This window comes from Pristiophorus japonicus, chromosome 6 (genome assembly GCF_044704955.1).
Source record: "Pristiophorus japonicus isolate sPriJap1 chromosome 6, sPriJap1.hap1, whole genome shotgun sequence".
Classification (NCBI taxonomy): domain Eukaryota; kingdom Metazoa; phylum Chordata; class Chondrichthyes; family Pristiophoridae; genus Pristiophorus; species Pristiophorus japonicus.
This window is the reverse complement of record NC_091982.1, coordinates 14,866,890-14,881,553: the sequence shown is the minus strand read 5'-3', so window position 1 is coordinate 14,881,553 and position 14,664 is coordinate 14,866,890.

Sequence of the window (14,664 nt, the reverse complement as noted above, 5' to 3'; positions counted from 1 at the left end):
GGGCTAATAAGGAAAGGGTATACACATTAAGCGGTAGGCCACTTAATAGTGCAGATGAACAAAGGGACCTTGGAGTGCTTGACAACAGATCCCTGAATAGTAGCAGGCCAGGTGGATAAGGTGGTTAAGAAGACAAACGGAATGCTTGCCTTTATTGGCAGAGGCATAGAGTATAAGAGCATGGAGGTTATGCTTAAATTGTATAATATTTTGGTTAGGCCACAGCTGGAGTACTGCGTGCATCCCCATTGGTGGACAAGGGGCCCACCCAGTCTTGTGGCCCTGTCCACCATCCCACAAGGGCATTGGAGCCTACAGGGACCATGCTGATGCCAATTAAATCCTCCTGTGGGAGACCCCCAGGTCCAGCAGGCTACCTGACCATGTAGCCTGGACCTTTGGAACGAATGTGATGCCCCTTGCAGGACACACACACAGCCAGTGGGAGCAGACCCACTACAGGGACAGTGGTCAATGGGCAGCCCAGCCACCACCAATGGCAACCTGCACCAGACCAGCCCTACAGCCCCTGGCCACCAGAGCCAACACCAGAAGCATGAGGCCAATACCCTCCAGCTTCCCTGGCAAACCCTGGGATGACCTGATCCTCATCCCCAGTGGTGGACAAGGGGCCCACCCAGTCTTGTGGCCCTGCCCACCACCCCACAACTACCCACATCACAGTGTATACACACCACCCACTGCTGCCATGGCTACCTCCCCGAGGGATCCCACAACAGTGACACCCACTTGGTTTGTGTGTGAGGGAGGGGAAACGTACGAGGCCAGCCTTAAGCACAGGAGTCACACCTGGCAACCACACACCCCTCACCACCACCTCCCATAGCCCACCACTGATCATCTTCCCTGGTCATGACAACTAGGATATGAAAAATGTTCAGGGGGGGAGTATTGTTGTGTAGGCATGCCTAATCACTGTGTGATGTCTGTAACACTGTCATGCAACATTGAATGTATCCTTGTATTGTACACACCTTACCTGTACATTAGAGGGTGCTGTTGCTGGAGACCCAGGGGTTGCCTGCACACGGCAGGTAACCCAGTATAAAAAGGAACACACAGCTTGTTGTCAGCACTCAGGAGCTGCTAATAAAGGACTGTAGGTCTGCACAGTTAAAGCACCATACCCTGCTTCGTGGAGACATTACTAAAGGTGCCTACATACACTACAACTGGCGACGGGAATACGGGATCACGAACTACACGCTCAACATGTCTAACCTCAGCAACTTACAGCATTTTACAGAGGGGAAAGATTGGGATGCCTTTGTGGAAAGATTGGAAAACTTCTTTATAGCCAACGACCTGAACGGGGACACACCGGTCACACTACCGAACAAACGCAGGGCCATCCTGCTTAGCAGTTGTGGGCCCACTATCTACGGTCTCATCAGGTACTTACTAGCCCCGGAGAAAACAACCACCAAGAGCTATGAGGAACTTGTAACAATCATACAGGAACAACTAAAACCGAAAGAAAGCATCCTCACAGCCAGGCACCGGTTCTACACTTACCAGCGACCTGAGGGCCAAGAAATTGCCAAGTATGCTGCACACTCAAGAAGACTAGCTGCACCGTGAGAGTTTGGCGACCACCTTAATGAAGCACTAAGGGACATATTTGTCATCAGAATCGGCCACGAAGGGCTCCTACATAAATTGCTCTCGGCTGACATCACGGTCACCCTGCAGAAAGCAATTCAAGTGAGCCAAGCCTACATGGTTTCGGCCAATGACTCCAGGCGAATACTGACCCAGGACTCTAAACCGGTGAGCGCAGTGCACCGCATGGACACTTCCAAAGGCAGAAATGCTGCCCCGAGTACCGCAACCCTGAGTCCGCCACATGGGGCAAACAGGATGGCCCTGTGCTGGTGCTGTGGAGGAAACCACAGGGTCCACCAGTGCCGCTACAAAGACTATGCATGCAAAGGCTGCAAAGAAAAAGGACACCTTCAGAGAATGTGCAGAAAAGGCTGTACTCACCGTGTCTCTGATGAGTTGGCTAATCACCGGGGCTCTGACACAGATGAAGATGAAGCTGCTCTAACCCTGGGAGAAGAGTATGGAATCTTTACCTGCTCCAACGGAAGTTCTCCGTGGAAGATGGAAGTGGACATCGATGGAGTCCCAGTCTCCAGGAAGATTGACACAGGGGCGAGCCAGTCTGTGATGAGCCCAAAGACCTTTGAAAGAATTTGGAGAAATCCAGCCACCCGACCAAAACTGTCTCCTGTCCAGGCAAAGCTGCTCACCTATAGCAAAGTTAAAATCCAAATCATTGGCAGTGTAGAAGTCCGGGTCTCCAAGGGCGGCGTGTTGCACAAACTTCCCCTGTGGATTGTAGCCGGCGACGGTCCCACGCTGCTGGGCAGGAATTGGATGAACCGGGTCCACATCAGGCGAAGTGGTGCTGTGGAAGAAAAGAGCACCACAGCCTGCCTGCAGCAAGACCACAGAATGACTGCAGCACCACACGAACATGGAAGAAAAGAGCACCACAGCCTGCCTGCAACAAGACCACAAAATGGCTGCAGCACCACAAGAACGTGGAAGAAAAGAGCACCACAAAATGGCTGGAGCACACTAAGCAGCAAACCTGCATTCAAAATGCAAGTCAACATGGAGGAGCATCATGTGACATTGAGCGGCCAATCGGATTTGAAAGCTCCCTTAAAGGAGACCGGTAACCAAAACAATGTAAAGGGGAAGTTCCAACTATTTGAGTACACGGACTTTAAAGCTAAAGATGCAATTAAAGGGTGCAAGTATGAAAATGTATGCAATGTAACAATGAATTATGATGCTGGTTTAACCAATGTGACTAATATGAATGCAGGTGTCAGTAAGGTTAAGAACACGTTTATTATGCTTAACAGTAATGATAGAGATTGTGAAATGCCTAATGTAACCATGTCTGTTGAAACCAGAACACCCAAAAGTGATGCACGTGCTAGAATGTATAATGTAGGCTCGACTATGTGTGATCAGAGCCAAGGTGTCATGTATACCGGTCGGACACTGCCAAAGGACATTGGGGCCTACAGGGACCATACTGATGCCAATGGAATCCCCCTGTGGGAGACCCCCAGGTCCAGCAGGCTACCTGACCATGTAGCCTGGACCTTTGGAACGAATGTGATGCCCCTTGCAGGACACACACACACATGCAGCGGGAGCAGACCCACTACAGGGACAGTGGTCAATGGGCAGCCCAGCCACCACCAATGGCAACCTGCACCAGACCAGCCCTACAGCCCCTGGCCACCAGGGCCAACACCAGAAGCATGAGGCCAATACCCTCCAGCTTCCCTGGCAAACCCTGGGATGACCTGACCCTCATCCCCAGTGGTGGACAAGGGGCCCACCCAGTCTTGTGGCCCTGCCCACCACCCCACAACTACCCACATCACAGTGTATACACACCACCCACTGCTGCCATGGCTACCTCCCCGAGGGATCCCACAACAGTGACACCCACTTGGTCTGTGTGTGAGGGAGGGGAAACGTACGAGGCCAGCCTCAAGCACAGGGGTCACACCTGGCAACCACACAACCCTCACCACAACCTCCCATAGCCCACCACTGATCACCTCCCCTGGTCATGACAACTAGGATATGAAAAATGCTCAGGGGGGGGGGAGTATTGTTGTGTAGGCATGCCTGTTCACTGTGTGATGTCTGTAACACTGTCATGCAACACTGAATGTACCCTTGTACTGTACACACCTTACCGGTACACTAGAGGATGCTGTTGCTGGAGACCCAGGGGTTGCCTGCACACAGCAGGTAACCCAGTATAAAAAGGAACACACAGCTTGTTGTCAGCATTCAGGAGCTGCTAATAAAGGACTGCAGGTCTGCACAGTTAAAGCACCATACCCTGCCTCGTGGAGTCATTACATACCTACATACACGACACAATGTATTTTAATGTGTTTTTAGGTTGATGCTATGAATTTTTACTAAGTTGGCTGCAGTAGTATTCGGAAATATGGGGATGTTGCTGGGATTACGATTGAAGTTGTCACACTCGGGGGAATAGCAGCAGCAGCAAGCACAGACCCGTGATGGCTCAAAGAAGATGGCAAAGAAGAGAAGGGCACAGGAGGCCTTACAGGATGTGGGTTTTCTGCAACAGAATATCATACCTGAACATTGCAGTGGAGCAGTGTATGAGGAGACTTCAGCAAGCAGCAGCCACTGACCTCTGTCACCTGTGCAGCAGGAATTGAAGCCCAACACCAGGGCACACATAGCACTGCCTGTGGCTGTAAGGATAACCATGGCTCTTGACTTTTACGCCATAGGTTCATTCCAGGCTACAGCAGGTGACATCAGCAACATCAGTTAATTTTCTGTCCATATGACCATCGGGCAGATACGGATACCCTCTTTGCAAGGAGACAGCAATATATCACCTTCCCACTGCAGGCTGTCGATCAGAATGTGAGAGCTGTCACATTTGTCCACATCGCTGGATTTCCTCAGAGTTGAGACATAATTGACTGCACGTGCATTGCCCTGTATTCTTTCCTTCAAGAACCAGCCATGTTCTTTAACAGGAAGGGTTTCCACTTCCAGAATGTGCAGATCATGTGTGACCAAAGGCAGCAGATAAGGCAGGCCTTTACCCGACCTCCTGACAGTTGCAATGATACGTTCATACTGCACTAGTTTACAATCCCACTGTCTTCCATCCAGACCAGCGAGTGTCAGGCTGTTCCTGTGCACTAGTACTTTATGAATCTCTCAGCGTAGACCTATCCAGCCTATTCTGTAAAGAACGCACAGTGTAAGTCTCTGAGCTGGTGCTTGCTCGGGCAAGGACAAGTGACGCTGTGTTTTCCTGAGTGCTGCCCTCTTCCAGTTCCTCAACCTTTGGGCATTCTACATTTGCTTCACCTTAAAGGGAAGAGCGGCACATCTATTAGCATTTAGTATTAAGGACTGGAAAAACAGATAAGTGGTGTACTTTGTCATGCATAGTGTGTGAGGGTGAGATTTCAGTGAGAAGTGAAAGAGTGTAAGGTGGCCAAGAAAACTGCCACTTTGCCACTCGCTATACCCTGATGTGATCCATCCCACAACCTCTACAACGTCTTCCTCAACTGGGGAAAGGGAATGAATGGACATTCCTTCTCCTCCTGTCCTCACCTGTTAATGCTTGCGAGCTTGTCCTGTAGGAAACAAGGCAAAGTATGTGTGCTTTGAGGATGTGCAAGTCAAAGTGGTGCTGGTGTGTGAAAATTGGCAGGGGTAGGAGGAGGTGAGGGAAGTAATAGTGAGGAGAGTAGCAGGTGCAGAGTTTGGCATTTGGAGCTGAAGGAGGAGGAATGAAGTGTGCTGCAGTGATTGGAGGAAAGTGCGGGTAATTGGGGGAGTGATGGGTTGAGAGTGCTGGGGCTACTGATAGTGCAGGGTTAAGCAGAGAGTAATGTGAGATTTGAGATAAGAGTTTCACTGTAGCAACGTTGGTCAGGCATTGCAGTGAGGTCCTTGACGTGATATTCCAGGCGCTGCTCACTGCTGCCGAGCAGCTTGTCTGAAGTTTTTCCTGCTATCTGGTGGGATGCAGAAGTGCCTCCTCCTGACAACCTCCTCCACCAATACTTCCACTGCAGCATCCATGAACGAGGGAGTCCTTGCAGCCTGTCTTTTACCCATAATTGTGAAAAACATTCTGTGATGGTTGCCTGTAGCCCAAGTGCACCTCCCCTTTAAGAGGTGCAGGTTGCCTTTAAATAGCATCAGGGATGTCAGTGATATTCACAGGCTCCATTAGGTGAGCTGCCATTGAATAGCACTAGTAGCACTGGTAGCATACCCATTATTGATCATGAGAACCCCTGACCAATTTTGCTTCTATTAGTGCTCATATGATTGAGCGTGTATTGCCTATGCAGTCCAGAGGTGCTAATGGGGTGCAAAAAGGAGCAATTTTGGCTAGCTAGACTTTACAACAGAACGTAGCAGTTCTGAATTATGTCATTCACCCAGCAAGATAGTAAGGGAACCCATGTGCTAAGCACTCGGTGTCTCCACATTCTGACTAATGTGTGTTGGAATGTAGAAATATGTTGGAAGAAGCTGGCAATACTGGAAAGGACGCTGATTATTTATTCAACTCAATCAATTTTTATGATGATAAATAAATGGGAGGCAATAGATAGATTGCCATTGGCTGGCCTTCAGAGAATGTTGACGATAACCAGCACTAGCTTTCTTGCTAGAAATGCTCAACTGAAATGAATGGCTGCAATTTTGGATAACACTTGTCACGGAGTAACTTCTTTCCATCCATTTGACCTTATCACTTGAATTGACCTCCTACTGAATGGTTGCCCTTTCCCACTGAATTAAAAATGCTCTAAAATTAGACTGTAAACATTAATGCACAGAAAAAATGTAGCCTCACAGAAGGGTAAGACTTGATATTTTTGGCAACTTTCCCATGCCTGAGCAATCTGTTTGACTTACTGAAAGCTTTTGTCTTCACATTCCTGCATCAGGCTTGTTATTGGAAATGACCTCAGCCTCCACCCTCATTTCCTAAATCCTGAGTTCTGCAGCTGCAGGAAGAGGTCCTAAAGCAAACATTTCATACTGTAATTAAAACAGAGCAGCTAGGAATCAACAAAACTACCAGGGCTCTGACAGCAATAATCGTCTTCTCAATTGTTTTAAATCTTAATGTTCTGTTGAAGATGAAATGATGTGAGTTCTTAACCAGTAGAAAATTATATTACAGTTTGTACAGAATGTCTCCCAGGCAGTCATTAACCTCCTCATTTAGAAAGCTTTACTCTTACATTTTGGTGAAGTTCCTGAGGTTTTCTGCCCCCATCTGATTGTAATTTTGTGAATAGTGCACAGACCATGTCTCATTCAGCAAAACCATGAAGAAAGTCAATTTTCTTTTTCATCCTTTCCTATTACTCAAATTCATTCTTTCCCAGGACCGTCAAACTGTGGAACTCTTAACTTTCTACTGTGGCTCTGTGGGTAGCACACTCGCCTCTGAGTCAGAAGGTTGTGGGTTGAACACAAACAATTCTACGCTGACACTTCAGTGCAGTGCTGAGGAAGTGCTGGAGGTGCCGTCTTTCGGATGAGACATTAAACCGAACCCCATCTGCTTTCTCAGATGGACGTAAAAATCCCATGGCACTATTTTGAAGAAGAGCAGCGGAGTTATCCCCAGTGTCCTGGCCAATATTTATCCCTCAATCAACATAACTGTTAAGTGTGGAAGAACTCCACAAGACTGAGTACTGTGAGCTAAAACTGATGTGACCTTAGTCTCTTTAATACAACTCCAGAGTGCCTCAGCAGCATGGCAGACAACCTTTTATACTCCATTGCACGAGATATGCAGGTGACCCTTGGGTCTCCAACATTTGTTCCCTCTGGTGGCAAGTCTTACACAGTTACAATGTTTACATACATAACATCACTCCCCCACAAAATCTTTGATACAAATTATTTACAAGTTGAGACGATCCGGGGCCCTATGCTCCCTGGTTAATCGTCTGAGTTCAAGCTCTGGCATGGGTGAGTTGGTCAGACTATTGCTGCACTGCGCCGCGGCTGGTCTGACAGGACTGTTGGGAATGGTGGGTTCATCCTCTTGATTGACAGCGAGGTCGATTGCTGGTTGGGTGTGTGTTGGTGGATCGATGATGGTGATGTCCTATTCAGGTTGTGCCTGGTTGTCGGTGAACCGCAATTTGGTCTAATCCAAATGATTTCTGCACGTTTGTCCATTCAATAGTTTGACTATAAACACTCTATTCCCCTCTTTGGCCAAGACAGTGCCATTGACAGTGGTTATATTACTGGACCAGTAATCCTGAGGCCTGGATTAATGATCCGGAGACGTGAGTACAAATCCCACCATGGCAGCTGGGGAATTTAAATTCAGTTAAACAAATAAATCTGGAATTAAAACGTTAAATCAGTAATGATCACCATGAAACTACCGGATTGTCATAAAACCTAATCTGGTTCACTAATGCCCTTTAGGGAAGGAAACCTGCCGCCCTTACCCGGTCTGGCCTATGTGTGACTCCAGACCCACAGCAATGTGATTGACTCTTCACTGCCCTATGAAATGGCCCAGTGGGCCACTCAGTTGTCACCACACGGACTGCAGCATTGAAGAAAACGGCTCACCACCACCTTCTCACGGGCAACTGGGGAGGGGCAATAAATGACGGCCTTGCCAGCGACACCCATATCCCGTGAATGAATTTTTTTGAAACGTTTCTAAACCTGGCCAGGACAGAATGTGAATGTTTGAGGATAGGGGTCATTAGCGTTACCTAGATACTTACAGCCAGGGCAGCTTGTAACTATAGTTCCTGAACACAATTGTGCCATGTGTGATCTGTTTCAAATGTTAATGCTTACGTAGCACTTACTCTGAGTTAAAGAACTGTTTGTCTCTCTCCCCCCCCACCCTCTGTCAGTTGGAAGTAATGCTTTGAATGTGCCCAATTGAGCAATGCCAGGTAAGAGATTTAAGGTTTGTCACTGTGTCGACCTAAGAGTCCTTGATGACCCAGTCAGTGCCATACTGACATATTTGTCTTTACTACTAACTTTTGATGGAACTGGAGCGATGTCGACTGTGACGCCAACAGTTTTGGCAACAGACTGTTTAGAGGAGCCGATCCCAAAAACTGCCCCAAAGTTAATACAGCCCGTTTGATCTGCTGGAGTATTTTCCCATGAATTGTTCTCATATTGATTACCAAAGCAATTGGTGACATAGCCTGACAAGTCTTTGAAGGGGGGGTGGGGCAATTTTATCCTGAGCCGCCTTACCCCGCGGGGAACTGCCGGGATGGATGGATGGGGGGGCCAGCGCTGACTTTACAGCCCGGAGTCAGTATCGGGAGTGGGGTAATACTGGCGTCCCATCCCATCCCGTGGTGATTCCTGCCCGGCGAGTTTGGTAAAAGTAATACCCCCCATCCCCGGGTCTCTGTGTGGCAGCCTCTTCAGGGGTTTTAATTTCTCCAGCCTCCCTGCGCACGGTTTCAGTGGGGCCCCCAAGTCAGGGGGTCCCCCGTTATTGGCTGATGCTTGGCAGTGCTTACGGTCTTGTATGCATTGTCGCCATCGGGTTAATCAAGATCTGGTCAGTTACAAGCGATCTGTAAAGATGCAATGGGTTTTCCTGAATTTGTTAAGGCCCCTAGTTAATACGCAGCGAGGGTGTTCCCATTCATCTGGACTTGGTTGGCTGTGAGGACAAGTGTACCCACTGTAGCCGAACTCCCTCCTCCTGCTCCAGGCCAAGCAATGGAAGATACGTTCAGGAAAGGGATACTGAGGGAATGATCGGCCATGATCTTATTGAATGGTGGTGCAGGCTCGAAGGACCAAATGGCCTACTCCTGCACCTATTTTCTATGTTTCTATGACCCATTTAGGACCATGACCATAATTAAGGACAAACACAGGGTCGTTAACATCGATGTCACGCGATACAGCCGTGCGATCGTGGTACATGTTTTGCTGGTGACGCTGGGTTTCCACATGATCATTTAGATCCGGGTGGACTAGGGAGAGCCTGGTTTTGAGTGCTCTATTCATTAACAATTCTGCAGGGGGAACCCCAGTAAGCGAGTGGGGTTACGTCTGGTAGCTGAGCAAAACCCGAGATAAGTGGGTCTGCAAGGAGCCTTCTGTCACGCGTTTCCAGCTCTGCTTGATAGTTTGGATTGCCCGTTCTGCTTGACCGTTGGATGCGGGCTTAAACAGGGCAAACCTGACATGCTTGATGCCATTGCAGGTTATAAACTCGTTGAATTCCGAGCTGGTGAAACACGGTCCATTGTCACTGACAAGGACGTCGGGCAAGCCATGGGTGGTGAACATAGCCCGGAGGCTTTCAATGGTGGCAGTGGATGTGCTGGATGACATGATTACGCACTCAATCCATTTAGAGTAAGCGTCCACTACAACTAAAGACATTTTTCCGAGAAAGGGGCCAGCAAAATCTATGTGGATCCTGGCCCACGGTTTGGAGGGCCATGACCACAGACTCAATGAAGCCTCCCTTGGTGCATTGCTCAATTGTGAGCACGTGTTGCACTGGTGTACGCATGACCCTAAGTCCGAATCAATGCCGGGCCACCAAACATGCGACCTGGCTATAGTCTTCATCATGACTATGCCTGGGTGGGTATTGTGTAGGTCGCGTATAAACGTTTCCCTGCCTTTTTTTGGCAAAACCACATGATTACCCCATAAGAGATAATCCGACTGGATGGACATTTCAGCTTTGCGTCGGTGAAACGGCTTAATTTCATCTCGCATTTCCCCGGGAACGGCCGACCAGCTCCCATTGAGGACACAACTTTTTACAGGTGATAGCACAGGATCCTGGCTGGTCCAGGTCCTGATCTGGCGAGCAGTGACGGGTGAGCCCCTCGCTCTTAAAAGCATCCATTACCAGAAGCAAGTCTGCGGGCTGCGACATTTCCACCCCGGTGGTGGGCAATGGTAGCCGACTGAGGGCATCAGCACAGTTCTCCGTGCCTGGTCTGTGGTGGATAACATTGTCCACCTATGACTATGTTAGTGCCCATATCTTTGGATATGTGATGAAGCATTGGTGTTTATACCTTTGCTTTCTGAAATGAGCGGTTTGTGGTCGGTTTCAAGCTCAAACCGAAGTCCAAATAGATATTGGTGCATTTTCTTAACCCCATATACACATGCTAACGCCTTTTTCTTGACCATACTGTCGGCTCTTTCAGCCTTAGACAGACTTCTAGACGCGTATGCAACCGGTTGCAGTTTGCCCGATACATTGGTTTGATGTAACACACAGCCGACCCCGTACGAAGATGCATCACAAGCACTAATCGTTTATACGGGTCATACAGTACAAGTAACTTATTAGAACAAAGTAGGTTTCTGGCCTTCTCAAAGGCTGTCTCTTGAGATTTACCCCAAACCCAGTCGTCACCCTTAAATAGCAACATGTGCAACGGTTCCAGCAAAGTGCTTAACCCGGGTAGAAAGTTACCAAAATAGTTGAGGAGTCCCAGGAATGAATGCAGCTCTGTCACATTCTCTGGTCTGGGTGCATTCTTGATGGTTTCTGTCTTTGAGTCCGTGGGTCTGATGCCGTCTGCCGCAAATTTTTCCCCCAAATTTCGACCTCTGGCGCCAGGAAAACACACTTGGAGCGTTTCAACTTGAGTCCCACTCTGTCTAGTCGATTTAGAACCTCTTCCAGGTTGTGCAGGTGTTCGGTGGTGTCATGACCAGTGATCAGGATGTCGTCTTGAAACACAACGGTGCGCGGAACCGATTTCAGCAGACTCACATGTTCCTCTGGAAGATGGCAGCAGCCGAGCGAATCCCAAAAGGGCACCTGTGGTATATAAACAGTCCTTTGTGCGTGTTGATGCACATCAATCTTTTCGAAGATTCAGCCAGCTCCTGTGTCATGTAGGCGGAGGTTAGGTCCAACTTGGTGAATGACTTCCCCCCCTCCGCTAACATTGCGAACAGGTCATCCGCCTTGGGTAGCGGGCGCTGGTCTTGTAACAAGACTCGGTTGATCGTTACCTTGTAGTCTCCACAGATTCTGACCGTGCCATCGTTTTTCAACACCTGAAGAATCGGACTGGCCCGCTCGTTGAACTCAACTGCTGATATGATTCCCTCTCGTTGAACTCTGTCCAGTTTGATCTCGACTTTCTCACTCATCATATATGGAACCGCTCGAGCCTTGCGATGAACGGGCCTTGCATCAGGGACTAGATGGATCTGCACCTTGGCGCCTCTGAAGTTGCCGATGCCTGGTTCAAATAGAGATGGAAACTTGCTCAGCACTTGGGCGCACGAGGCATCATCCACTGAAGACAGTGCTTTGATGTCGTCCCGGTTCCATGGAATATTTCCCAGCCAGCTTCTGTCGAATAGCATTGGGGGCATCACCTGGTACAATCCACCAGTGATAAATCATGCACAGCTCCATCGTACGATACCTTAACTGCTGCACTGCCAATGACTGGTATGAGTTATTTGGTGTAGGCGCGCAACTTTGTCTGAATCGGGCTCAGTTTGGGCTTTTGTGCCTTGTTGCCCCACAGTTTCTCAAAAACCTTCTGGCTCATAATTGACTGACTCGCCCCCGTGTCCAACTCCATTGATACCGGAATACCGTTCAATTTGACTTTCAGCAAGATAGGAGGGCTCTTGGTGGTGAAGGTGTGTACCCCATACACTTCTTCCTCGAGTTGAGTTGCCTCTCTTGTTTGTTCTGCGTGATCCGCGCTGGATCGGTCATCCTCTGCCGACTCTGCCACGTGGTGAGTCGCAGCACTCTTGGACGTTCGCTGGAGGTGCCCCATTGTTTCGCAGCCTTTGCACACGTAGTGCTTGAATCGATATTGATGGGCTCGATGATTACCCCCGCAGCGCCAACATGCTGCTAATGGATTTGCATTCACGCCCAATGGCGGACTCTGAGTCATCCTAGGTCTTGCAGCTTAAGACGTGTAGGCCTCACCATATGCAGTTCTGCCTGCTAGCAACGTTATTTTATGCACAGTACTTGCCAGGGAGCTTCGATGTTGGGAAGATCTCTGCCTGGTATTATTGCTCGTGGATATGAATGCCTGGGCTATCGTGGTGGCCTTGCTCAGGTCTAGAGATTCAGCGGGCAGCAGTTTGCGAAAAATGACCTCGTGGCCGATGCGAAGCACAAAAACATCCCGCAGCATTTTCCCAAAAAATCCAGCAAATTCACAAGTTCACGCAAGACGTCTCAGGTCGGAGACATAACTCGCCACGTCCTGGCCCTCGGAGCGGTGGTGCGTATAGAAGTGATACCTGGCCATTAAGGCGTTCTCCTTCGGTTTGAGGTGGTTCCGAACCAGCGTACACAACTCTGGAAATGTCTTCTCCGCTGGTTTCTCCAGTGCTAGCACATTCTTGATGAGGCCGTATATTGTGGACCCACACATGGTGAGGAGAATCGCCCTGCGCTTGATCGCTTTATCGTCCCCATCCAGCTCATTGGCCATGAAGTACTGGTCGAGACGCTCAACAAAGGCTTCCCAATCATCACCCTCTACAAATCTCTCTAAAATACCAATGGCAGCCATGACTGCGTGAAAGTTCATAATATGTTACTCGTCGCCAATTGTTAAGTATGGAAGAACTCCACAGGACTAAGTACTGTGAGCTAAAACTGATGTGACCTTAGTCTCTTTAATACAATTCCAGAGTGCCTAAGCAGCATGGCAGACAACCTTTTATACTCCCTTGCACTAGGTGTGCAGGTGATCCTTGGGCCTACAACAGTTGCGCCCCCTGGTGGCAAGTTTTACACAGTTACAATGTTTACATACATAACAATAACAAAAACAGATTATCTGGTCATTATCATATTGCTGTTGTGGAAGCTTGCTTGTGCGCAAATTGGCTGCCACATTTCCGACATTACAACAGTGACTATACTCCATAGAAACATAGAAAATAGGTGCAGGAGTAGGCCATTCAGCCCTTCAAACCTGCACCATCATTCAATAAGATCATGGCTGATCATTCCTTCAGTACCCCTTTCCTGCTTTCTCTCCATACACCTTGAGCCCTTTAGCCGTAAGGGCCACATCTAACTCCCTTTTGAATATATCCAATGAACTGACATCAACAACTCTCTGCGGCAGGGAATTCCACAGGTTAACAACTCTCTGAGTGAAGAAGTTTCTCCTCATCTCAATCCTAAATGGCCTGCCCCTTATCCTAAGACTGTGTCCCCTGGTTCTGGACTTCCCCAACTTTGGAAATATTCTACACGCATCTAACCTGTCCCGTCCTGTCAGAATCTTATATGTTTCTACGAGATCCCCTCTCTTCCTTCTAAACTCCAATGTTTAAAGGCCCAGTTGATCCAGTCTCTCCTCATATGTCAGTCCTGCCATCCCGGGAATCAGTCTGGTGAACCTTCGCTGCACTCCCTCAATAGCAAGAAAGTCCTTCTTCAGATTAAGAGACCAAAACTGAGCACAATATTCCAGGTGAGGCCTCACCAAGGCCTTGTACAACTGCAGTAAAACTTCCCTGCTCCTATACTCAAAATCCCTAGCTATGAAGGCCAACATATCATTTGCCTTCTTCACCGCCTGCTGTACCTGTGTGCCAACTTTCAATGACTGATGAACCATGACACCCAGGTCTCGTTGCACCTCCCCTTTTCCTAATCTGCCGCCATTCAGATAATATTCTGTCTTCGTGTTTTTGCCCCCTAAGTGGATAACCTCACATTTATCCACATTATACTGCATCTGCCATGCATTTGCCCACTCACCTAACCTGTCTAAGTCACCCTGCAGCCTCCTAGCGTCCCCCTCACAGCTCACACCGCCACCCAGTTTAGTGTCATCTGCAAACTTGGAGATATTACACTCAATTCCTTCATCCAAATCATTGATGAATATTGTAAAGAGCTGGGGTCCCAGCACTGAGCCCTGCGGTACCCCACTAGTCACTGCCTGCCATTCTGAAAAGGACCCGTTTATCCCGACTCTCTGCTTCCTGTCTGCCAACCAGTTCTCTATCCATGTCAGTACATTATCCCCAATACCATGTGCTTTGATTTTGCACACCAAT